At 40.1% G+C, this 27141-nt stretch overlaps 1 long non-coding RNA gene across 1 annotated transcript in view; it reads left to right on the top strand.

The window, feature by feature from the left end:
• LOC124217326 (uncharacterized) overlaps positions 1-24931 on the top strand; it is a 30921-nt gene extending 5990 nt beyond the window's left edge. Inside the window, exons 2-3 of the long non-coding RNA XR_011177010.1 lie at positions 18097-18310; positions 24820-24931. This is a non-coding gene — a long non-coding RNA (uncharacterized lncRNA). The remainder of the gene's footprint in view (positions 1-18096; positions 18311-24819) is intronic.
• The last annotated feature ends 2210 nt before the right edge of the window (positions 24932-27141 follow it).

Here is a 27141-nt window from a genome sequence, read left to right on the forward strand (position 1 = left end):
TTATGAAAATCAGCGATGTCGTGGACTTTACAATCGAGATTAATTAACCAGACACTCTTGACTTGACACTGCTGGGATTTCTCTACATTTAAACACGAAGCGCCTCGCGTTATTCGCTCAGCAAATTGCGTGGCCTGGTAAAGGCGACGGACTTCGTCACGGGCCTTGACATATTCGAAATCATCAGCTTTACTATAAGAGTAACGTTCCTACCGGCATTCGGAGTTGATGAATATTAATACTTTTAATGGGATAGCGCCCTTATCCCTTAAGGATTAGCGTCACGCTTAGCCTCCCTCGACTGGAGGACGTAAGTCCGAAAAGTAATCACGAAATACAATTGCAATAAAGCAGCTCGTTTCGAATTTTGTATACCGCATGCGAGGGTGTAATTGCTCGAGATTAATACGGCGAGGAAGGAAAAGAGGAGAGTATAAGAACCAAGCGAAGAGTCTAGAACAAATAGACGAAGCAAGGAGGAGCCAATTAATGCTTGTACTTTTGTTTGCCCTATTACACCTATAGGTATATCAGCCAGCCGGCAGAGATTCTCTGCCGCGTTTTTCGATCGGCTGCGTTTTACCCAGGAATCAAGATACGCTTCCTTCATCGTACTAAGTAGATTTGTTCAGCATCGCTGGGTATTCATCGGTTATTCGTAGCTGCAATTTTCTCCGGCTGAGGTCACATTCAAGGGCACCTCATCTACGAAGTGTAGTATTTATGGAGCTTGCAGGCACTCGGGATTTGATAACATCGCGTTTTATATTACGCACAAGTTACGGAAATTCCCGATACATGTCGGATGAAATTTTTAGATTTTTATTGAAATTTCACGGAAGGATGCACAGACGGCTTTGCTCGTGCCGAAAGAGGATAACGCAAAACGTTTCGTGCAGCCAATTTATCGCAAAGTTGTAAGACAAGGAAAAGTTACCGTGAGTAGCTTCACTCGGCTTTACGCGCAATCGCGTTGTCGTTTGGTTTTCCGGAAGTATTCGATTTTCATCACCGGCAACGAAGATACTTGGAATTTTATTCGCCGATTCCCCGTGACGTATTTGGTATTTGCGTTAAAAAATAAAAAGAAGTATCCGCAAACGGCAAAGCCCCTTTGTAATTGAAATCAACCTCCGTCGGCTCCTACAATCTCTTAAAGAAACTTGGTTTTGAAGGTTTTACTTTGATAAATCGACGTAATTGTAACGGAACTCCCTTCGGCACCAGAAAATAATGATCTAAAGAGAATCGAGATATATTTCAGTTAAATCTTTGTTTCTTATGTGCGCAAATTGAATGAGATAATATTTCGTGGTTCGTTACTGTTGCAATCGGAGCGGTAAATGTGGAAAGAAAATACGCGATCTCTTTGCTTCTGTGGCAGCTTTGTTCCGTGAGGTAATTTGACGTATAGATTTTGTACGATTCGTATGTAACGTAATCCTCTCGTTCACTGGTATGGAAAATCCAGATGACACATCAAACGGTAAGTTGTCATCTGAAGTTTAAAAGCTGTTGTTTGAGAGGTGGTTTTATGACGTTATTTGAATCGTTTTGCACTTCGTATCTGGAAAAATATGGATGTAGAAATTTTTTAGAAGTGATTACGTTACAAGTTATGCTATAAATAATTATACCGCGATTCGAGCCTTTTCAGTGCTGGTGAAGTCTTACGTTTTAAAATTGTTTACGACACTTTTTATAATGCACTATTCTTTTCTCGAGGTAAATTTTGTTATTTCAGTTTCGTAGCCGTTGATGTACCTCTGCATCAACCCGCGCAACTTGCTGCCATTGTGAAAGTCCCAGTCCCCTCGACATGGTAATACTGCTAATAATTGGTTAGGCTTTTTCCTGTACGTATTCATAAAAAAAAAGACAAAAATTCCACCTGCATTTGATGAACAGTAACGAGTTGTTTGACAAGCGTTATTAAATCGAATCACCCGACCACGAAATTTTGTTACACCTAATCGAATTATGTCCTGGGATAACTACAGCACGCAGATAATATGATCTATATGTATACTGTAATCGATGAGATTTCGAATGTAAGAGGATTATGCGTTAGGTCAGCATTCCCATCCTTACAGAATCGATTATTTCAAGGACTGTCGGTAAATCGTCAGTAAAAATCGGTAATCCAAAATGTGACGTTAATAATTTTGGAACTATTATCTCTCAAGATTTCAGAGAGGGAGTTGACGTTACCTCACACTGTAATCTCGCCCTCTTGTACTTTGAAAATGTTTGGCAAGAGGTGTGAACTCTCAGAAATCGCTGGTAAGAATTCGTAAGCAGAGTTGGGAGTTTGAAGATTCATCGGAAAGCGGAAAAATTCCAACGTCAGGATTTTCCAAGTTTTTACACCGGAGGCAGAAGGATGTCATGTTATTCTATTTTCCTAATATTTGGCAAGTGATGAGCAAAAAATGCCGTCGATCCGGAGTCGTATGAAAACATTCGTACGTAACAGAGAAAAATTTTGCCTGTTGATACAGTGTTTTAAATTATTTTAGAATTGAAAAAGTTCAATTTAGTTCTGGTCTAGTTTGCTTTCCTCATCCAATCGTTATTAAATATTCGCACATTTGATCACGATTGATCAAGTTGAAAATCAACAGAACGAACTAGTAGCGAAATATTCTCGATTTACATTATGACAGTTATCTCTTTTCCTTGTGAATTATCATATTTCTGCTTACAAAACTTTACCAGCAACAAAATGCCGCCTGTGGAATAAAAATGAACCATTTTCCTAGAAGCTTGAAAAACTCTGTTTTTTTAATTTATACCAACATCGCATTTTGGTTTACCCATGATTCGCTAACTGATATTCATTGAAACGACGGATTTCGTACGCTTGAGGGGCTCGCATAACGCACGTGAAAGAGGGCTGGCCACATGATTAATAAAGCGTGAAAAAAATAATCTTGTTACTTTATTAGACGTTCCCTCTTCTCGGTGGCTCAATAACTTTGTGCGATATATTTATAATATAGTATTCAATGTTAAAGTAGATCTCTTCAACAGACTGTTATTACAAATTTACGAAGCGAGCAGATAATAAATTTAAACCTCACAGGAATTGTCAGCGCTTATTTCAATTTTGTTATTTTTGTTCGGTGGTTATTTATCCAATCAATCTCAGCAAGTAACTCCTTAATGGCGCTTTATTAAGTATCGAGCGCATTATATCTTTTTTAAAGTAAAAAAAGTAACGAATAGTGGAAAAATGGACTAATTTTACTAACGAACATCGTGAAACAGACGAGCACGAAATGATTACGCAGATAGCACCGGCGTCTTAGCCTGAACCAATTCGTCCATTATTAAGTGATAAAAACGACTCGTGACTGTCTACAAAAATCTTAAGAAAAATCAATCACCTCTAAATACTTTTATGTGACGAGCGAGTTCTACTCGACCTTATCAGGTATTCGACACTTCGCTCCAGTATTCAAGCCGCGGATAATCCGTGAGAGTATTTGCTGATGTTCACAGTTCGAAATAGTCAGCTGTATTAAATGAAAAAACCAAAGACGAAAATCCAACTCTAAATTCAAATCTTAGGTAGCAGAAACTGTCCGACGAAATTAATGTGCTTTTATTTCCACGCGCCTCTTCATTCGTCGTGCAAAGTTTGAAGTTTACTGTTTACCGCAAGTGGGATAGAAGATAAAAAATCTCTGCTCCCTTGAAAATATGACGTAGAATGAACGAATACTCCGAAAGGAAAGTACCTGAAACAAAGCTAACCACCTGATTTATTTTTAAAACTTAATTAACCAGCTCAACCGATCGATCATCCCAATTCAAGTTGTCAGCACTGTAATTTCGTATACCTTCGTAAGCTTGGTAAGCAGATGATAAAGAGATCGAGTTCACTGCAGAACAACCTTCGACATTCGCGATGCCGTGATATTACGGCATAGTTTGCTCGTTCGCTGTTATCTATCAGGTACATAAAACGCAGTGCGCAGCTAACGATGCCATGCAAGTGGGTTGACCCGTGCATCATCGACCTTTACCGATCCGGGTTTACCGTCCGTTGCGGGTCCGATGTTGCACAGTTTCTCGGAGAGGCACTCACGATGTATAAATGCACACTTGTGAAAATGTCGATATCATTTGCCTACCTAAAGCCGACATTATGTTAACTGAAAGAAACATTTCACCCAGAGTTGATGGAAAGTCTGCGAGACGGTGATTAGTCGCCTGAGTTGCGGTGGTGACAGTGAACGCCACAGCAAAAAAGTTTTGCTTCATCATTTTTGCTCGAACATATGGTTGATGTAGTCTAACAGTCTTACAATTAGATTAGTCGATTTTATTTCGTGCAGGCAATAAGTCAAACGTGAGTCGATCGTTTGCTATATACTTGCTATATACTTGGGTATATATCGAAGAAAAGAAAATATTTACTGAAAATCTAGATCGGAAAAAATGTTGGGCGAAGAGTGAAAATTTTTTCAAAATCAATTTTCCCCTGTGTGATGGGAGCTTGGAGGAAAACGGAAGATCCGAATTGCAACAGGGATGCTGGCAAAAATATATTGGTCAGTTTTTTTTTTTTTTTTTTTCTTTATTTCAAAAACTTGTTATAAACGTGATGAGATTTTTCCGGTTGCGATTGATCACTTGTGTGTCACGCTACGAAAACACCGAACTTCCTGACCGCGGCAGGAGACCTCGTGCCTTTCGCATCGCCGAAGGCAGAGAAGGTTGACCCTTTTTTATTCTAAAAATAATACAACGAACGTCTACTTATCTCGGGGTGTTATAGCGATGGGAAAAATTACACCGTACAGAAACGGAGAGATAAACACTGGCGGAAGCGGAAGCGAACAAAAGGTCGAAACCGCGCTTTTCGTGTGTTGAAAAACGTTTTAAATAAATTTGGGTTACAGAATGCCGGATAAAACGCCGTTGTCACGGCGGCGGAAGATATGCCCTTTCAAGAGCTTAATTTGATAAGCCCTTTGTCGCAATCACTAGCAAAGGATGCTCCTATATGTGTGCAGTCTAGTTGATGAGAAGTTACGGTATTCCACCCGCCTTTGGAGTTTCTCGCACATGGATGAAACGAACGTGACACGTTGTTCGTTGGTGCGTAGGCACGGTTCAAATCACGTACCACATGCGTCCGATATCTATTTGCCCGCGATGATCGCTGTATTCGGACTCTACGAACCATGGCTGTAAATATTCACGTACAAGTTATTTTATTAGCCAACGGCGTACCGAGCACGTTTCCGAATTGCTCCAGTGACGGAATTGTCCGACTGGCCAGGCACATGACGACTCGGATATTACATGTATTGGATTATTGAGTCACCAACACAGGGAATTGTTAATTCTCGTTAAGACAATGGGCACAAAGACGAATCGACGTGGAGAGTACCGGAGAGGCAATTTGAACACAAGCGGTGATTTTGTACGAAGAGAGAAGAGAGAAGAGAGAACAGAGGGCTCTTTATGATTTGGTGACCAGCCTTTTAGTCCCTTGGCGACATTAGAAGAGAAAAGACGGACCTTCTTACTCGTGCATTTAAATAAAAGATCAAAGTTAATGAATATTCATGGCGTTTTTATATTATTTATCACGCCATGTCCAATACGTACGTACACATATTTGCGAATAGTCGCAACGAATGTGCGGATTACGCGTCGTGTGAAACGACGTACGCGCAGGAAATCAAGTAACCTTATGCTGTGACGAGTTAGTTTGGGAAAAAATATTATATCTGATGTGATGTATTCTTGTGGGTATTCATGGTGCGCAGGTTCAGAGCCTTGAGGCTGAATAATTTACGGTTATTGCGCGCTGAAGAATCAGTTGAAATACGAGAGCAAACGGAACGTGTAAACGGAATGAAAATATGCGAGCAAAAATTACCGCATGATCTCGCGACGCTACACGAAATCCCGAAAGATAGTAGCTGCAGTATTCGGATGAAATTCGATTCATTCCGTAAACGCGGATCGTTTGAAATTCGACCGACTAGGTATACCGGACACGGAAATCGTACCTTACGAGTGACGTATATAGCTGGTATGCTTGGAAGCGAGGACTTTCGAGAATTCTTTAATTTCCCGGATTTTTCCGTGCGTGACGGCATCGTGCCATTCTCGTTGAGGGTGTAAGCTCCGCGTGCGGATTAACTCAAGTTGCTCTTCAAATTCTCTGTGTATATTTTATAATATGAAACAATTTGTCGAAGCTTTTTCACGAAGGATAAAAAATTCATACCTCGTATGTCTCAGGTTGTACGATTTGTTTTCATTTCCACAAGATGGAAGAGGGATATCGTTTCGCTGGTCCGTCAATAACTGCAGGTTCAAGTACAGTACGATTTTTCACAGATATTTACCAACGTATTTCCGTAGCTGACAATGAGCAGCAAATCTCCGTACGTGTGTAATTAATGGGAATGAAATATTTTTTGAAATATGATTGGGAATAGGGACATATCGACACCTGATTACAAGGTTTCTTTTTCTGCTTTATTGCTGAATCGTCGAGGGTAATTGCGATGACATTGTCGCCAGGAGCCGATACCCTGTCACTTTGTGGTGTGCGGTACACCATTTAACACAAGAATATGCGATACGTGTTTGCGCGCGTAGACGAGGCCGACAGATTCCAGTCTCGTGGCGGACGGGGAATATACGATAGATACTCGTGTTAATGATGTACCGCACGAGCGAGCTTCCTCCTTTGTGTCTAAACTCATCCGCAACGTATTTTGCCAAAGCTCGTTAGCGTGGGATTTTTGCCATATTTTTCTGGCAGAACAGAACGAAGTGATTAAGTTTTAGCCTCAAGGAACAGATGTAAAAGTTCGAAAGCTGTAAGTTATGGAAAAACGGTTAGTTTAACGTTGTTGAATAACGATTGCGCGGTAAAAAGGACAGGTAGCCCTTCTCTGAGATTGACCTAACGCGCATAAATTATTCATGAGAATTTTCCTTCTTCGGCCATGTTTCCTCTGCCTGATTAACCTTTTTTGCCCCGCTTGCCAGTCGACCATTGTCAGATTCCGGAGTATTCATCTCTCACCAACCATTTGTTTCCCCTGCAGGTATTAATTACCGTACGACGTATCTGTGGCATTGAATGCCGTGGGTCTTATTGTTTAGCGAATAGATGACGAAGGGTTCTGGCAATGCCGAGTTTCGTGGTCAATTGAAAGGTAAATTGAAAACAATCAGTGCCGTTCTAGGTATATTGCGGCAAGATAATCTCGATCCTAATACTATAATACCGCATTAACATTTAATTCAGAACTTGTGTAATAAGTACATTTAATTTCCACTTAGTTGGCTGTTATAAAGTATAAATCGATATAGTCGTCGGGTAGACTGGATTACCGCAAATTTAATAACCGGATGATTAAGCGTCTACGGCCACCCTGTAAAACTTATCTCTGATACGTTGGCAGAAGAATTTATGCTGCTTCAGCTACGGTGGACGGAGTATACCTTGCGAGGAAATACTTGCTAAATGCAGAAGTGTCGTCAAGTTATAAACCAGGAGTCAACAACTGCGACGTAATCCTCAAGCACGAAATTTTGCTACTCGTCTTGAGTGGTGGATTATACGCCCTTCTCGGTGAGGCTCAACGGTCGACGATTCATCTTTAATTTCGTACATCTCACATGCTGTGAAACACGTATACCTAGTTACGATTGTTAACTATACACGGATAATTCTGTTAGTTTACGAGTGGATAGTTTCGCCTCAAACGTTGTAGAAACTTCGTAGAACCGCGAGGCTGTGTATCGGAGAACGTACGCGTCGGTCTTGCCTTTGAGGGGCATACATTTATTGATTACTGATAATCGGATCGACGATTTTTAGTGGTATTGGTTTTTCGTGATGCACGTAGCTTCGAATGCAACTCTCCAGAAGCAAGCTAAAGCTATTCCCGCGTAGTTGGGCGATACATCCTCTAGAGTATATAGGTATTGCCGACGCCACAGGTGTTTCAGCGTCGTCGATGGGAATATGTGCTCAAAGTTTCGTATCCACCGGATAATACCGGTTGACGTTACACTAACACGGCAACTGTAACTGATTGCAAGTCAAAGAATTCAAAAGCAAAGTAACGGATCCATAAATAACAATCTATAAGGTTGATCGAATACCAAGTGACAATTTATACCTATATCAGGACCGTGATGTGTGTATGTATCTACATAATACATACGAATACATGCCAATTTGTACTTATCAGAGATGCAGACGAGCGGTTGTTTTATTTGCGAATTGGTACCAACGTACTTTGCTGAGCTCTCGCAAGAAGCGGCATGCTCGGATGACATTCGTTTAGCTTCGAATTCCGCCCACTTCATAGCGATAAGGAAACAACAAACAAGGAGGAAAAAAAACACGAGAAACACAAATTTTCGAGGTATTGAATCAGTCTCGAAACATCTCCTTTTATCCGTATTTTCATTTCTCGTTTTGTTTTTTTTTCTCCTTTTCCGAGCTCCTCGTGCAATTACCGTCGAACTTTCCTCTTCCGGGCATTAAAAATAAATACCCAAGGGCTGATTTCACGCCGAATCGACTGTTTATGGATCAATCCTACGAACGAATGAATAATAAACTAAATTCGAGTAGATATTACGAATCTTGTCTGATTTTGGGAAATTGGTATTGTATAATGTAATAACGAACACAGGTATGCCGCATACAATCCGTCGGTTTCTAAGTACCCTAATTTTCACAAACAGAGTGGGCTGCGCATTATGTGCTGGAATATTTACGCAAATGATGTACGCGCTAAGCGGGTATAAGTGTGCGAGTTCAGCCGAGGAGCATATTTTAAAGTCCGCTCATGCGCCTGTAACAAACCTCGAACGAAGTTGAAAGGCACGTCAAGGTGGTGGGTGGATTTACCAAGAGCTTTCCACGGCGCTTTCTCCTTCCTACACTCCGCCTCTCCTCCTTCGCCAGAAATCCCCGGAGGGGGATAAATCGGGAGACGGAAAAGCGAAGGACAGTGTTTGAATAGCAAGAATTCCGGGCACATGTAGGTACATAGGTATATACATACCTCCATATTCAACGATCCCCGTTTCCTACGGCGTCACCTTATATCTCACCCTTTCGGAACAATTCCTTGCCCAGTTCTCAGCCTACTTCCGATCTGGACGCGGATTGCGATTGAAAGTATAAATTGGCTCCGAAATAGTGCAGAGGAAGTGGCTTTTCGGATCTTTGCCAGATTCAAAGGAGTCAGAGAAGCAGCAACGATTATTCGGTTTGCTTTTACCGTATAATTATGTAAGTGATGATTAATTACACTGAGAAAAATTTCATTTTTTATAGTAAATAGAAAAATTGAGTAAAAGAGGTATCGTTAAAAGAACTGTTCAAATATTGTTGGAATTACGAAAAACAAGGTCCGCGTAACCATTTTGCGCCATTGTCGATCCTTCTTTGGTAATTTGAACGCAAAATCAGTGTGTTCGGTTTACCGATTTATTTGTTTATTGTTCTGATGAGTGGATTTTTGGGATTGCTCGGGATTCTGGATATGGAAACGACGATATAAGTACAAATTAATTGTTTCTGGGAGTTTTTCCTTCACTTGTGCTGTGAGACTTTTATTCTCTCCGAATTTCATGATTCCCGATCAAAGGAAAGTACCCTCTATGTTTTGATGAGTGAGTTTGCGAGTATCAAAATATGTGACACAAATGGCCGTATCTTTTGATTGCGCAGACTTAGAGACTTGAATTTCTTACACCTCTAAGGGACCGTAGATCTTAGTATTTATTATTAATTTTAACCTGATACCTCTACCCGTTCCTGAGAAAAAGGGTCTTGACAGACGGACAACGAGATGATCCTTTAAGGGTTCCGTTTTTTACTTTTGAGGAACGGAATCCTAAAAACGCGAAATAATAATTCGATCGATTCGTTCGGCGCTGCACGTGTCATGGACCGCAACGTGAAGCACGACGTAATCGGAATGTTCACCTGTTAATGACGCACGTATTTCTACGCAAACGACGAATCTCACCCATCGCGATACAATACGATAGAGCTTGAGGCATGCCGTATTATCTTTGCGTAGTCGAACAACCGACGCAAGTTAATTAACGAATCTTTCCGCCGTAGACCTGATAATTTACTAAGCCTGAAGTTGAACCGTGCGAGTTGAAAGTCATTCGGAGCTTGAGTTAACTTTTATTGTCGTGAAAGGCTTTGCCGCATAATAATGCGACTGATATTTTCAAGAATCTCATTCCGAAAGGCTGCTCCAATTATTTCACCCTCGAAATTTTCAGTTGCCCTTTTAATGCCGCGGGCAAGGTGGCCCGAACACTCGCGGGTTCCCGATTCAATTCAGCCAACTTTCGGCCTTGCATGGCAGGACAACTTGCCGAATGATTCCTTTGATCCAACGCTTATCTCATGCGGCTACAGAAGGCCGTGGCCTTGTGCACAGCCAGGTAGAATACATGCGATCCGGTGGGAAGGGATGATGCGAGACGAACGAGAAACCCAACTGCTGGATTCCGCATCCGGTGAACTATTCCAATAATCCGGCCAACGGTTTATAACACAATTATCAAAACTGCATACCTACCGCGAGAAATGCAAGAGTTGAAGCAGACATACTCTGAATTCCCTTGTTTATAACAAACTCCGAATCTACGTGGCTTTGATTAATTTTTAACTCTCTGATACGAGGCGCGAGTAATTAATTGGATCATCGTGGGACCACGTTCAACCGCTCTACGCAGTGGTTGAAAGAAAACTTTATCAGTCGAAAAATAAATCGAGCTTCCTACTGAATTATCATCGCTGGCGGATAGATAGAATAGAACTGATTCAAGTCCGTCAGAATTTCTTCTGTACTCTAAGGGTCATCGCTTATAAGTGAAAATCTCTGTTGATTTAAATTTATGGAATCGAGTCGATCATTCAATGTATTTCGAGCTTGAGGAAGACTGATTGTGAGTTCTCAGAAAGTGCAGACTGATCGAATGGAAGAACTCATTTTCCATTCCAGTTCTGCTCCTTCAGTTGCAGGAAATTTTTTCAATTAGAAGGGAGATCATTTTTGTTTTGGGTTTAATTTGACACTTTCCGCGAGGTCGACATCGACGAGTTCATTTTCGCCAAGAGAATTCAGGGAACTATTTTAGAGTCAAGGTACTCGTAATTGAGTTCGCTCCAGCCGTTTTCCTTGACTAGGAGAAGCCTGCCTTTGACCCGAAGTCTATTTACCGAAAATTCAATAAAGATTTGTAGCTACGCGCAGAAGTAGCGTATCGTTTTGATATCCAACCTATGGAACAGGATCTCCTTGACGTCATCCGGTGTGTAAAGAATTCCTGATATTTATTCTCACACTCCGAAAAATATTTGATCGTAAGGACCAAAATTTCGTCCTGAAGACGAAATTTCAGGGTTAACACACATCCGACCAAACATTATTTTCGCATAACCAAAAAGTTTAGTTGATTTTACAGTGCCTAGAAGACAAATTATTTTAGTAATGTTTAAATAACGGTTCGGCCACATTCCATTGCCATTACCAAATCAGATCAATGTAGTGAAATCATTTGGTAAAGATTGAATAATGGTTTTTCAATTGTTGTAAGTTAAGAAATTGTCGTTCGATTGTATTTTATGCTACATGAATTAAAAGCTGCATCAAAGAATGACAAAAATATATGCTATTGTGAATTAATAGGCTGATTCAATGGTATTAGACCATGAACGATTTGGGTCCTGGATTATTCCAGACAGATACTTGGATCCCCTCCTAATAACTGCTCAACTTACTTCTCTTTGGAGAAAGGATTTTTGACGGGTTGCAGTGAGTATTTTGCCACTTCAGCAAAAAAATTTGTAGATTTACGATGTAACATATTATTTGATAGCGGTAATCAATTAGTAGCTTGCACGATTTCGTAAATTTTACTAATCTTTATTCATTGAATAAATTTAGTGGGCCTCACGACGGTGACTTTGTTGAATCTACTAGAGCGTATTCAATATTTTGACAATACGGTAAAAAAGTATTATTCCATGAAATTGAGTGAATTGAAATCGAGGTTTCGTATATACGAGTATATTTCATGCAATGAAATTATTTTGCCATCTTCAAAGAATTATTCCATTGATTTTGGTTTTTACCACAAAATATTGTGTTTCCACGAGGAATTTTTTTACAAAATGCGCCTACAAATTTTTTGCGGTGAAAAACTTTTCTCCGAGTGCAATCGAAAATGGTATTATACGACGAAACCGGGTGGTGCCGTGGAAGAGAGAATAACATTGCGAGGAAAGAGAGGTAATTGATTGCGGGACTAATTTGTCCTGCATCCCTGGTGGTTTCGAGTCAGTAACAGTTGTTTTTCTTGAGTCGTGTGACGATTAGATTTATCGTTTCAGCAATCTTATGTATACACCTCGGGTTGTGTGGCGTTGTTGTTTTTGCGCCACCGTGCTCAAATGAAAATTAACAGCGTCCTCCGCAAGAACGACGACGAGTCTGGTACGGTTTCGCCGTCCTAATTTCCATGCTCACTCTGGATTCGCCGGATTCCTGGTGCTCGATCTACGGCCTGGCGGTGCGCGTCTTATTGCACCGCTTTTCGACAGATTTAACGTACGGACGACGGGAATGCTGGCTGTCGTCACGACGACTGCTGAAATGGAGCGTATCGTGCTTGACGGATTTCAATTTTATCGCTTTGTATTCTCCACCCACGCTACGTTCACCCCGACGTAGCCTTTTACGCATTGACGACACGAAAATGTTCGCATTTTATTCCTTGAAATATAGTATTAGGTGTGGCGCTATCCTAGATATTGTCAAGAATCGAATGTTTTGCCTGATATTTTTATTTGCATTCGAGATTATTTTGACCTCCTCTCAATCTGCATTTACTTGGTCCATCGGAAAACATCACGCTCAAGTCGTTGTACTTTCTTCGAAGGCCGGAAGAGTTGACGTACGATGAATTTATTTTACAGTACAGTCGTTAACGCATAAATACATTCCGTGTTACTTTTTCGTTAGGTCTGCTTCGCACAGTTCTTCAATACATGTTTTTTTGTTGCTCTGCAGATATAATTTCTATCGCAAATGTTCGCAATTCGTATTGTTCATAGAGCGCCATTTTGATCATTCCATTCTTACATTCATGTATTCTCCGCCTTATCACTTATCTTCCGATGTGACCATTAGTCATGCCGATTATCATCAACCTCGTCTATATTATATTTGTCCCCCATCTGCAAAGCAGCCACAGAGCACCTACATTGGCACTTGATTACGCACTGTGCTAACGCTTTTACTAACGAAGTGGGGTTTTCGTTGTTACGAAATAACGAAGAAATTGGCAGTTTTTTTAATGCTTCATCCTTATCGTCGGGTCGTTAGGCTTTCCGAACAAATCATCCACTGAATCGTGTTAACGAGTTTTCAGATCCCAATCTTAATCACCGAGAAGTCACAGGAATTTGTTAATTAGGAAATTCCATTAATTGTTCGAACAGTGAAGAGGCTGTAACAACATTGTTTCATCGAGCTCTTTTACGTACTTTGAAACGTTTCTTCTTTTTGTTTCTTTAATTAAATCTTTGTCACCCTCCGCAGGTGCATTCATTAATTCGTACGAAGTATTTTCTAAATTCTGTACGATTCGTTTCGCGATATTCTTCTGCCGACGTTACTCTAGCCTCCTAAATAATTCAAGAACCTTGGAAGAGATGTCATCGAGTTGGTTAAAGGCTTTCATTCAAAACGCGTAATATTCTGGAAATGTATAAATGAGAGTTCGTGTACCCGAGGTTTTGTAAAAGCACCATTTTCGCCTCCTCTGCGAACTTGCGATGTATCTCCGTCAACTACATACAGCGGTTCCTTTTATACGTAGCTGTTCAAGGCACTCCTTGTTCAATAAATTGTTCGCATCCCTTTGCGTCCTGTCACATACGCATAATTTGAACATGAGATATATGTGTACACCCGGCGTGTGTTCTCTGAAAATTAGTCACCTTAACCTGGAGACCGTAGATACCTATATTGATTTACGTGCCTCGAAACTCTTGTTTCTGGAAAGTTTCCTTGAGTAACGTGGTTCGTTGAGTTCCGTTCAATTTGTATCAAAATTCCCCCTCCACGATCACGTTAACCAGGTTACAATGACGGAGCATTTTAATGTTACACAATCTAACCGACGGTGGTTGAGCATGAAATTTATTCACTCTGTAACCGCGTGGAGTGAAAATCGCGAATTTTTCGGCAGTGTTGGAGTTTTACTCGTTACATCATTTAAATATACATGCGCTTATTTATATGGAGAGATAAAAATCTTAAAATCTACTACAACGTCCCCGATCAATATATAATTAAAACTTTGAATGTTTACTTCTTTGCCAGTGATACAAGCACCGAAATCTGTTGGACTTTCAAACTTGAAATTTACTGTTGAATTTTCGGGTATCTGCATCACGGTCGGCCACGTCTGCAAACAAATTATATACGAGTAATTATTAGCCTGAAACTAGTCAACGAATCGTTCGCTGGTTGTTCTTTACAGACTGAAAGAAAAACAATGAAAACTGTTTAAAAAAATTGAGGATTCCGTTAGCAATATACCTGCATGTTTCACATTTCTGAGAAATCGAACCTGTCCGGTTCGGAGTGACCAACAATGGAGTGAGGGACAAGTAATCGCAGAATTCTGTAGACCTACTACGTCAGCTTCCAATCACAGCTACGAACAGCCGTACTGGAGAACAATGTTCTATTGATTATTCATTCCCCGTGAGCTTGATTGTCTTCGAAATATTCAAACCCCAATCAGTTTGAGACAAGGGGAAAAAAGAAAATCAACGTTTCAAACATCTTTTCGACTCTCGTCACAGCTGAAACCATTCATAATTATCAGAATAAATTTCACGTAATCATGACGTGTCTCGCACATTATTACATAACTAGCAATCACCTCTCAGACGTTTCCGTTCTTCTCCTTCTTTTCCTTTTCTATTAAATGGCTACTTTCTTATCAGAATACCCCGTAAAATCTCAGTTAAATAGAGTTATAATAGATTCGTTACGATCGAAATGATTCGCAATCACTTGAGGAATCTGAACGCATCCGATACGGGCTTCGTATTGAATTATAATTTTATATTTAACAATTATGGTTTTCAGGGTTCGAAAATGACGAAACGTGCTTTCAATTTGCTAAGCAGAGAACTAGTATCAACATGTAGTAATGCGTAAAGACCACCGTGCCCAATTTTTGCCATTGTAACGACACAACCGTTGACGAATTTTATTTCCCACACGACGCGACGGTCTGACCATAGAGCCGCATTACTACTTGAAACGAATGAAATCAGCAAGTTCCGCCAGAATTTCCTTCCATCTGGTTTTCTCAGACAGGTCGGTAATTTCACGAAATGTAAAGTTTCGGTTTTGCATTAAGCTCGAATTTTCGTCACTCTTGGGTTTCCTCCCCCTCTGTGTCACCTTATGAATACAATTACCGCGTGAGGCCTCATTGGCTGTAGCCTAGCATTCGAACTAACTTCATATGCTTTGTTGCTGAATTTCTCATTGTGTTAAAAGTTGAATGGGCGTGATGTAACAGCTCCAATTACACCTGCCGCACCGCTCTCTTGTATAACGGACTGCAATAACATAGGACTTCCTGCGTTAATTCGATAAATTTATTAATCCATTTTCACCGATATTGTCGCAACTTCATTTTGGAATCAAAGCCAGTGACGTGGAAAAGTGCTCATACGGGTAGGTAAGAACTTGAGGGGTCGATGACTCTTGAATTTTTATTCGATACTCAGAAAAAAAACATTCTTGGCCGCTGTAAGTTCCGTTCTCGGCCATAACTCTTGTGTATCTGTTTTCAAATGTGTCTGAGAACCGAGTATCCATAAGTATAATCGGATGGAACTAAGCGGACTTTCTTTCGGTCAACATGCCTCCTGAAAAGTACCCCATTTTCTTTCTCCTATTGTAGGCACGATATCTTGAATGCAACAAGTTGCGGAGCCCCTCAGTGACTCATCGAAATAGAATACCTACTTCGGTGGAAGCTGCAAACTCTTCGAATAAAACTTTTCATTTCACAAGAAGTCCTCGCAATCTGTGAACTCAAATTCAGATTATTTTTGTCCGTCTGCGTGGTAGTATACATATAGATACATGGTCGTGAAGTTTCTTCAAGTTTTGAAGCTGCGATGCAATATTCGTTTGACTGAATTGAATTGGACTGCTAAGTATTTAATTTCACTCGGAACTTCCAACGGATTAAAAGATAGCGCCGTTGAAACACCGCGGCTAGGCGGTGAAGGTACAACGTGTTTTATCGAAACTCTCGGAAAGCAAACTTGAGTTACTTAAGAACACAATTCATAGAATTATTCCACCATTCCATACCCCGTCCGTTATCGTCTACTTGAGAAGCTCCCGGCAGCATCGAAAAAACATATCTTATGTCATTTATACAGGTAATATTTCCAATAAATCGAAGAACTCGGGTATGTCACGTGTCAAAGTTTCGCTTCTCGTTTCTCATCGGGTGAAGATACAGCGATACAGAGGGCGGCAGAAAATGAGAATGAGAAAAACAGTCCGCGGAGAAGCAAGATGGAGAGGATACTTGTTGACGTAGGAAATAAAGAATTCCATTATGCAGGGATACATGGTCGGTCGATTAATGTTCTCACGAGTTCACAAGGCCTCTTGAATTCGACGGAGTAAATTATCCAAGATGCCGCAGCGTCGTATCTATCAGAGAATCAGTTGTTGATGCGATGCAAATATATTCGACAGAAGTTTCATCAAGAAAAATGACACAGTATTCCCCGGTTCAAATGTTACTGAAGAAACTTAGTTTTTAAATAATTTTTGAATCAAGCATTCAAGTTGCGGGATATGGATTTTAATCATTTGGTTGGGAGTGGACGAGTGGGAGTCAAAACTTGGAAAGGTCAATATTTCAAATGTCCGTTGTGTAGAAATTTCAAACATGAAGAGAAGGATTTCTAATAATTCGTTTTTCGTTATTTTATTTTCTCATGTTTGAAATTCCGATATAATGGCCATCCGAAATATTGACCCTTCCAAGTTTTGACCCGTACTCGAGTGAACCTCGGGAGATTTTTAGCCACAAGGGGAATTCGCGATTAAATTCTTCGGTTGGATGTAGGACTTACTTCAAAGTGAAATCGTAACGAAGCCAATCAAGCTGGTTATTTATTTCCAGTAAAATAGAACTTGGCAGTAACTGAGGTATTGAAAAGAAACAGTAAGTATTTTGAAAAAGAAACACTATTTTTTTTAACTACAAATATCTATCTAAGAAGTACATCATTTTCTGAAATGCGGTGAGATCCAACAATTTTCTCTTACACGTGTCTGGCAATAAAGTATCGCCTAAGGTCCATTCTTTGGGCGCCTGGAAGCTATGCTTCGTTCGAGTCAAAATACGACGTAGTTATCGCATCAGGCGGGCTAGTCTTTGATTACTTCTTTCTAAATTGACCGATAAAGAAGAGAGTAGTCGTAGCAACGTCTTCTCAGCTCAGACATTGCCAGCTTGATTATAGAAACCTGTGTCTGACAGTAGAAGGATGTAGGACTGAAACTCGCGAAAGCGTGCTGTATGAGAAAACGCTTTGTCTCGCAGAATCCTGATGCTGCTCTTCGTTTACATGGCCTTCAACACCACGCATACAGCACAGGGTTATTCCGTTTAAATTCCAGCTTGTCATCTCATATTTTTCCATGTCTCGCGGAATTAAAGAACCTCCCACGCGGCATACATGTGAAACCTTGTTTGCACAGCTTTCTATTCAATTTTCCATTTTATTGCAAGAATTCTTAGAAATACGAGAATTCAACTATTAAACGAAATCGGGCGTTTAAAAATTCCGGTAACGCATTCGTACCGCAGTGACGATAAGGGATTGCTAGGCTGAGACTTCGGAATCGAAAGTATCGCGCGCACGAGACGAATTCGTGTCGGAGCGAGGGGCAGGATTCCTTTGTAAATTTTCACCAAAAAAACATGAACATCTCGTTACAGACGGCGGGCATAGAAGTTCGAGTCACGAAGGAGTTGTCCGGGACGAACTCGGAGGTTCCTGAGAGGCACGACGATGTGCCCCACTGGGTTGCCACGTCGGCTCCGAGCCCGATTTCACCAACGTCATCGATGTCGCCGACGACGCCGATGAATCCTCGACAATATCTATCTCCTCATGTTCTCCAAGGAAGAAATTCACTCTGCTCCGCCAACGGTAAGATTTTATTACGATAAAGGTACTAGATATACCTTATACCTAGGTATGAGTTATGGAATGTCGTCACGCTTTGATCCAGCTCTTTTTCCTTGTACACTACACGACCCTTTTATTGTAAACCTATATATTGTACAGCGTATACTTATTCCGAATAAGTTACAAAAGTGAAACACAGTCAAACATCGCATTCCCAGAATTTAAGATCATTTCACGATGGTAATGATGAGAGTTTACCAGCATTTCAAGTACCGAAAATAATGCACGCGGAAATATTGTCTCAATCGCAAAACGATCAAGTACTAGTATTTCAAAGATAATCACGCACCGCGAATTTTACCCGCGTGAAAGGTTACGCGTAACGTAATACCTAAAAATGAGACAAAGTTCCTGAAATCGTCGATGCGGTTTTTTCTCCGTTTTTCATGAAAAAGGAACGAAACAACAACTTGGGTGTCAGTTGATCATTAGAAGTATAGTTATATGAGTTTACCCTTTGGTAGTGATTCTTGCGTCGTTCTTTCTCTGATTCCATTTCGGAAGCTTGTTTTTTTTTCACTAGCGGTACAGGATCTAGTCCTAACGCTTCCAACGTTAGACTTATTCATGCTTATCTGAATCGATTTTTCATTTACACGGCGCCTGACTCTCAAGGACTAGGCTAATTGCTTTGACACGTGTGAACACTGAAGGGTCGAGTCTTCTCTTCGGCCCTTTGTCAGTGGAACATTATCTCGGCTAATTGGGAGTCACCGACTACGGCCAAGTTTCAGGGCAATAGCCGTCAAGGTAGATATGAGTCGGAGAACGGGAGGCACTCCAAGTTTCTCGGTATCAATTCTGCGCCAGCGTTTGATCGATATCCGGCTTTTGTTGGACTTTGATATTAGAATATGTCGATCAAAAAGTACATATATATATATATATATATATATATATATATATATAGGTATCCTTTTCGTTTTATCTTTATAATTTTTAATTATACTGTCGCTTGGATCTGATGAATTTTAGTTCCTCGAACGGCGACGTTTATAAAATATACAGATTATTTATGTGTCGGAACGTTTTATTTTCTTCTTATTTTCTTTCTTTACCTACACCTTAGTTTATCAGAATCTAAAATTTCACCTTTATTCGTATTCGTGTCTTTCTTCGCCTTTTATCTTTCTTTGTCCAAACGTAAAGCCATGTATACATATGTATATGGATGCTCTGAGACTCGGACGAAGAAGGAAGAGTGTCTAGGGTTCAGGTGCCATGGCTGTGTCCTTGAGCGGCGTAATGACGAGGCTTTAATTTCAAAAACCGTTGCCAAATACTGAGTGTCGGAAATAATAAAAAAAAATTGGAAAGTCCCCGCAGCTCGATCTTACGATGCCAAATATCTGATATCTGCGACGACGAGAGTGACATTTACAACTAGTAGAGCTTCGATTGATCCGTGTCGGGCCACTGAGGTGAAACGTCACGTTCGTGACAGCGATCGAGCGATTAGAAAGAATGAGCGAAACGGGAAGGACGTGATTAATAGTGCAGATCGCCCGATCCACAGTCTTTAGATCATTTTCGGTGAGGCAAAGTACCGAATGCCTTACTGTTTTCAGTGCACTTTCTTGAGTTTCGCCGGGAAATTATCCCACAATACGATCTCGTCTAATTCGTTTGGAAATAACATCTGATTTGTTTAGATCTAAGATGGGCCTAACTGTGAGCTAATCTTAGTTCAGCTCCGATGCGTCCGACTGCGAAGGCTTTTCATCGATCAATGGGTATCCGAAAAATCTTCTAAATCCACGGCTACAGCTTCATGGCGACAGTTCTTGCCTTTCTTTTTAATCAGGGTAGACTGATAGTTTTTTTTTTCGAACTAATTTGACATTCAGAGAATCTCTTCGAACGGGCAAATTTTCAAATTATATTACCATTTTTCTTGGCGATCAATTGTTTGTTTCAGTAATCTGCCAATTTGATGAGTTTCTTCCATCTAGACTCATTTCAAAAGCAGCACAAGGTATCCAACCCGCAGCTTAATATCGAAATGAAATTGCTCTCTGCAAATACTCAAATATTTTGTCACGAGTTATAAAAACGTGGTGAATATTACCCTTCATACAATGCTGCTAATTACTTTATCCAATCAACGCGAGCACTTGCATCTCTCGAGATTTTCAATGAATGTAAAATGTCGAACGTGTCTTTGACGTTCAATGGCTACCGACGTTCTTTGTCCTTCGTCTATTGCGTAATATACCTTTTAGAAAAGTGATTTCTAATTTATACCTGTTGGATTCAGGCCTTGATTAATCCATCAACTCGCGTGTTCAACGACCTATATAACATTCGTACAGGAGCATCTGGTTTGACGTCATTTCACGTTGACTTCAATCTCCTGCTGTGTTCCCTATTAATGTCGGATATGTACTCATAGCCGGGAGCGGAGTCTGAAGGTAACGAGAGGAGCTGGAGACACGGAGGTTCAGATTTCATTTTTTGTTTGTGTTCGCTACCCATTGCGTCACTTTGCCCATTCGTCGTGAATTCTCTACATTTATCATATGCAAATTGGTATTGAGTCGGAAGAAAATAAATGTATTTGTTATTATTATTATTTTAACCACTGAATACCAGAGAGTATCCCTTTAATACATCACCGGAAAAATTGCGATGGAATGTTTTGAAACTCGTTCTAGCGCTGACGGACGAAAAGGGGATTGATAAAATATTATTACGCTACGGTGGGGTTCTTTACACATTTCATGTATTTCATTAGCATAAATTCAAGTCTCTTGGTAGCTGAAACTTTCCTTGGACCGCAACGAGTGCGTCAAACCTGTTTTTACTCACCGTAAATTGGATTGGATTGGAAATAAGTAATAAAATGGAAAAACTGCGATCATTTTTATTTGATTACTCGTGGCAGCCATTTTAATACCCGGAACTACGATGGGTGTGTTCCATTGTGTAATTCTGAGATGAAACCTTTAATACACGTGTATAACATCGTTCCGTTGCTTTTTTTAATAGCTACTTTATATTCACGTGCTGTTCGGATCCGCATTTCCGAAAAAATGTAGCGAGGTAATCTTGGCGGATGAAACAAAGAAAGTAAAACTAACTTTGACATGGCTCAAAGCTTGTGATTACTTCTTTATTCTGGAAGCGCAATATTCGGGTGGCCAGCGTATCTGTTTTTCACGTTGTTTGTTGTCGTGAATTTCCATTCTATCTGACAAAGAAGAAAAAACAATAATCTGATCACATTTCCATCAGATTGCATCATGTATAATGCATCGCTTTCCGTCAGTGAATTCGATTTTTTTGTAACCTCTCTTTACCCGGCGAGGTTGTTTTTTTTTTTTTTCATCATCACCCAAACTAGCGACGCCAAGCACATAAAGTGGTGATTATTCCGGCGGCTAGACGACTCACCGTGATTTAACGAGAAACTTTAAAATATTCTGAAATGTCTTGAAGTTTATGCAATTGCGTGCTAACTTCATCAAACAGAACTTTCACTCAAAATCATGCTCCGCATAGGTTAGCATAAATTACAACTAAGTGTAGTTTCCCCATTCGGAAATTTTTGGTACCTAACTGAATTTTATGCTGAGTTTTGGGCAGGATTTTGCATAAACTCTTTCCATGACAAAAAACGTTGGATTGAGATGAAATTTATATACCAAGTTGGAAACACGTTTTGATTCCTACAAAATTGTTTGCACATATTATCAAAAATAGATGTTCATTGTTAGAAATGCGGTGTTAAATGTAGCACCGAAAATATCGTATAGAAGTCCACACCATTTTGGTGTTGATTTTAAGATCACTTTGTTTCAAGAATCGAACGATTTACACAGATGATGTTTAATTTCACACTAATCGGTGTGGACTTTAATTAACACCGTGACTTTTCTGACAGTGCATATACGCGTTTTGATGTATACGGTGTTTCGTGAGCACGATACCAAACAAATAACTTGACCAATTTCGCTGGAATGTGGAAAGAATTGCCTATATCCAGACATCACGTCCGGTTTCATAACTGCGAATCTTGAAACTTTCAGAAGATCCGTAGCTTCCGCATTTTTCAAGATCATTCATTGAACTTTGAAATATGATTTCATAAGATTGAAATAAATTTTAAGGATATTTTTTATAATGCTGAAGCACATGCGCCGGTATGGAATTTTTTCTTTGTAGGTATAACGATTCCAGATGAATCGCCGAATCAATTTTGCTATAATTGGAATGGAAATAAAGTTTGCGAGTAAAGAGCGCGAGTCGTGCCTTGTGAAAAGAGGCGATGCCCTTTGACCGAATCGCTTGTTTGTTATCCGAGTACGTATATGCCCTGCAGGGATGTGCCGCATTGAATTGTCGTAAAAATCGTCGCACGAGAGGACGAGTGGCGACAGACTAAAGATGGGATTAACCACTGACGATGAGTGTCACCTTTAATTTGAGAAGGCTGCCTTTGGAAAGTTTAGGCATAGCCAAAGAGGACGAAGTTGAAAATTTTATTTTAGATACGACTAGATGGCGGTGCTTTATCGGTGATTTCAAACGGTGTGGCTGATCTCGCGGCACTGGCCTAACGAATAAAACCAATCTGTTTATCCCACTATACTTAAAGTCTAAAACATTCGTGGAAATGCTAGTTATATTTCACGTGGCGAAGTGAGTGAAGAAAACAATATTTTCCTCCTTCGTATTTGCAGGTACGACTGATTTTTCGTAGCGGCTTATTTTTTGTTTGGGATCAATCGGCATTCCCTTGTTTCTTACATAGAATGAGATCTCCAAATACAGCGAAGCTTCTCTCAAGTCTCGGTATACAATAAAGGTATAATTGCTCATAACAGAAGCGTTCTCCACCAACTCAGCCACTTTTTTTTTCACCATCTCGGATATGTTTTATAATTGGTTGTATAGTAGTACCTACTACTTAAAGGTACTCGCTGTGAACTTTAGAATTTTTGAATTTACTCGTTCGAAAATGTTATTTTTTTCTTTTTCTTTTGGACTCTTATATCATAGAATATTGAAGTGGGACCAAAAAAATTTTCGTATGAAAAAGTTATGTTTGTCCATAAACTATTTGATGCAATACATATGTAATATTTTTAATGGCATCGAAAAGACTATTTTCAGCAAAAAAAAAAATTCATTTTGAAATTATGACATATTTATTTATTTATTTATTTATTTCTTATACGGCCGCAGCCTTTTTGAAGAAGAAAAAAAAAAAAGATACATATGCATTACACTTGTAAGTAATCAAATACGATCAATATCCGCTGTTACAAATAATTTTAACCTTGATAAAAGAATGAACCAAAACTTAAGAATAAAAATTCCAAAACTCAGATTTCAATAACGACGCCACACGACGAAAGCTTAACGAAAAATCATACAAGTCGGGCAAAATGAAAGAACAATTATTGTACAGAGTACACATACGAAAGACGGGCTCACAGTCGAAAAAGCGAGCACGTCCCACTCTAGGGTAGAAAAAGTCAGGACTCCCGAGTCGCGTAAGTTTGAGACCGAGTAGGTATGAGCCCTCGCAACTCAACAGATAGAATACTGTTGAACATATATTCCATTAAATAGTTCATGGAAAAACATAACTTTTTTACGCTACAATTTTTTTTCTCCGACTTCAATCTTCCATGATATATTGGTTAAAAAAAAAAAAAAACCATTTCTGAAACGAGTGAAATAAAAGATCTGAAAAAATTCACAGAGTATTACTACTATATAACCAATTATGGGACAGAACCGAGAGGATAAAGAAAAGTGGCTGAGTTGCTGGAGAACGCCGCAACAGAAGATCCAAAAATCCCCAGCGGAATAACACGGAGTTGGTATTTTTTCGGAATAACGAAAAGTATGCGAGTCCCCGAAGGCATACGTTGTCTGGAACTTTCGTTTATATTTTCTCAAATTCGCCAACTTATCTATTTCATTTTTCATCAAGTACTTTGATTACGTGAAATACGAAGGAGAGTTTTTCCCTCCTCGATCGGGTATCTGGTAATACTATTATATCCGGTGGAAGTGAAGTTATTTGCGTTTAGGAATTTGATCGAACTACAGTCTCATACGTGCGAACATAGGTACCTTATACATACACGGTTGTCAAACAGGATTTAATAGCCCCGTCAAATGCCATATTTTTTCGTATTCTCTGCGCCGACGTTACGACATGTCGTCCTGAATTACCTCGTTCACGATTTACGAACACATCACGGGAGTTTGATAGAAAATTGTGATGAAATTCACCCGGCTGCAATTTGAGTCCGTCTGCAGATATCGGTTTCCTTGATTCAAGGATCTGATCATTCAACGTTCAAGATTGTCCGCTAGTGAAATCGAAACGTGAGAATTGTACCGACAAACTTACAATTCCGTTGAAACTGACATCGGGGCTGCCTTTGCATCAAGTCACGTGCATACTTATAAAATGTGAGTGATTTGCAGATTCGGTTCGTTTCGGTTTACAGACTACGCCCTCAGACGGAGACGTCCTATGACCCTTCGCATCGGCCCTCGTCTCAGCCTATCAAATTGCAGCTCTTCAGCGCCGACGACCACCACCGACGCAGATTGGCCTGCCCTTAGGTGAGTTCTTAACTTTTATCAACTACTTTCATAATCCGGTCTCGTACTCAGCCCCCCCCCCCTCCGGCTTATATCGACGTTGATGTTCGTCTAACTTTGAAGCACGCGGGACATAAGCCGCCATCGCGCTATATGTATATCCGATATTGAAGGATTGTCTCCCGAAGCAGAAGAAATACTGAGAAATTTTGTATCATCAGGGCTGACTTCTGTGTGAAATGGATAATAATTTTCGCAAGAGCTGAAAGTTATTAATTGTTACAGGCTTACCTCGCGTTCCAAGACATAATGATATTCATTACAATAAGTTGATTCAACAAAGTTTTGTTCATTTCGAACGCAAGACTTAACAGACTTAATGGAAAAGGTTGAAATGGACCTCGTAGAATCCTTATGGAAATTGGCTCCCGGTCGAATTGGCTGGATTTACAGTATGTTACAGCACATATCCTCCCGATCTAAAGTTCTCCTGGACACAAATCCCAAAAATCAGCAGTTTCCGAGATATAGGCTTTGCAAGGGGGGTGCATGGATTTTTTTATATCTACGGATCAAGCGATTTTTACGAATTACAAACCTTCAAGGGGGACTTGAAATCAGATATATCATTCAAAAACTGCACAACCTATTCGCAGAGACTCCGCACACGCGTGAAGAACGGTACAAGTCGATTTTTGCAAGAGTCTGAGGGTCTCATCCTTCACGCGAAATCTGACGTTACATCTCTTTCTATTAATTAAACCAGCGAGTTCATGGATGGAATCAATCATAGCTTCCTGCCTATATTTGGGAATCAACCGTGCAGTTTTTTGAGTCATTCGTTTAATTTCAAGTTCTGTTGAAGCTTCATAATTCATGAAAATCACGAAATTTATAGATATCAAAAAATCCATGAAGCCCCGTTGCGAAGCCTATATCTCGGAAACTGCTGATATTTGGGACTTGTGTCCATGAGATCTTTTGATCGAGAGGATATGTACTGTAACATACTGAAAATCTAGCCAATTTCCGTACGGATTCTGCGGGGTCCTTTATAGCAACTATTTATTTCAATCGCGATAAATGTTTCGTACTTTTTAGCCTGAGCTTAGTGAGTGTTGATTAAAAAGTAATCGATAAATTCCGTCACTTCTACCGACGTGCCAAGTTTATATAAGTTTAAAGCGGGCGCAGGTCAAAGTTCAGACTGACGGTTACGTTAAATGGTCGAAACTCCACATGGACAAAGTTGTGAATGGTCAAGTTCCGTGAACCGTTTATCACATATGTGAAAGCTGCTGCCGGTTGAGACAAGATTTTAGACCTCATTTGGATCTCGAAATTGGGAAAATTTTGAGGCTTTGTAGGCTTATATGAGACCTTTTCAGGTAGAGAAATCCTTAGTAGAAAACACCTTATATGAACCTACAAACTGCGCATAAATTCCGATGCTGATGTTTGAAGTTCTAATGAGAACCAAGTTCGGGACTCATTCGACCCTCGGAAGCCCCAATTGCAAAATTCTGACTTAGATCTCAATTGATTCTTAAGGTTTTCTTCTCTTGAGTTCCACAGAATGGAGATTCTATTGAGCGCGATGTGAGGATCTCGAGGTTTAATTTCGATCTAGAATATTTGAGAACTTAAAGGCTTCGTTGAGTCAAACTGGGCTTTGAGGGTGTCGAGGATGTAAATGAAACCTAATTTCGAGTCGATGTATCTGTGCTACAAACGAATAGAGGCTTGCCAGATTCATCCAAATTCTGAAATTTCGACTTCGGTAACGTTCTGAGTTTTGATTATTCGGAATTTCGACCGACGATCCATTTGCTAGATTTGAACGATGACCCTGATTTCGTAAAATTTGCAAGTCCGTGTTTCATATTTTTATCAGTCTTCCTCGTATGTGTTATTGGATGTCAAAAACCGGTATGATACACCTACATTTTTTCATGACACATTCTTTATTCTCGACCGTACACTTTTTACCCCCATTATGGTAATTGTGTCAGGCTTGCAGATTCTCGGTACTTACTAAGCAACGGCCGCATGATGCAGTAGGTAACATGAAAAGAAACAGTTACCTTATCAACTATCAATAAGGGTGAAGCTTTTTCGGGAGCTTGAACATTCCGAGCTTTCGACAAGGTCCACCTTCCTTGCCGACCGTCGACCGAAGTTTCAGTCGGGATCTGCAAAATTTATAGAATCGATTTGGTTCAGGG

Source organism: Neodiprion pinetum, chromosome 4, assembly GCF_021155775.2.
Source record: "Neodiprion pinetum isolate iyNeoPine1 chromosome 4, iyNeoPine1.2, whole genome shotgun sequence".
NCBI classification, from domain to species: Eukaryota; Metazoa; Arthropoda; class Insecta; order Hymenoptera; family Diprionidae; genus Neodiprion; species Neodiprion pinetum.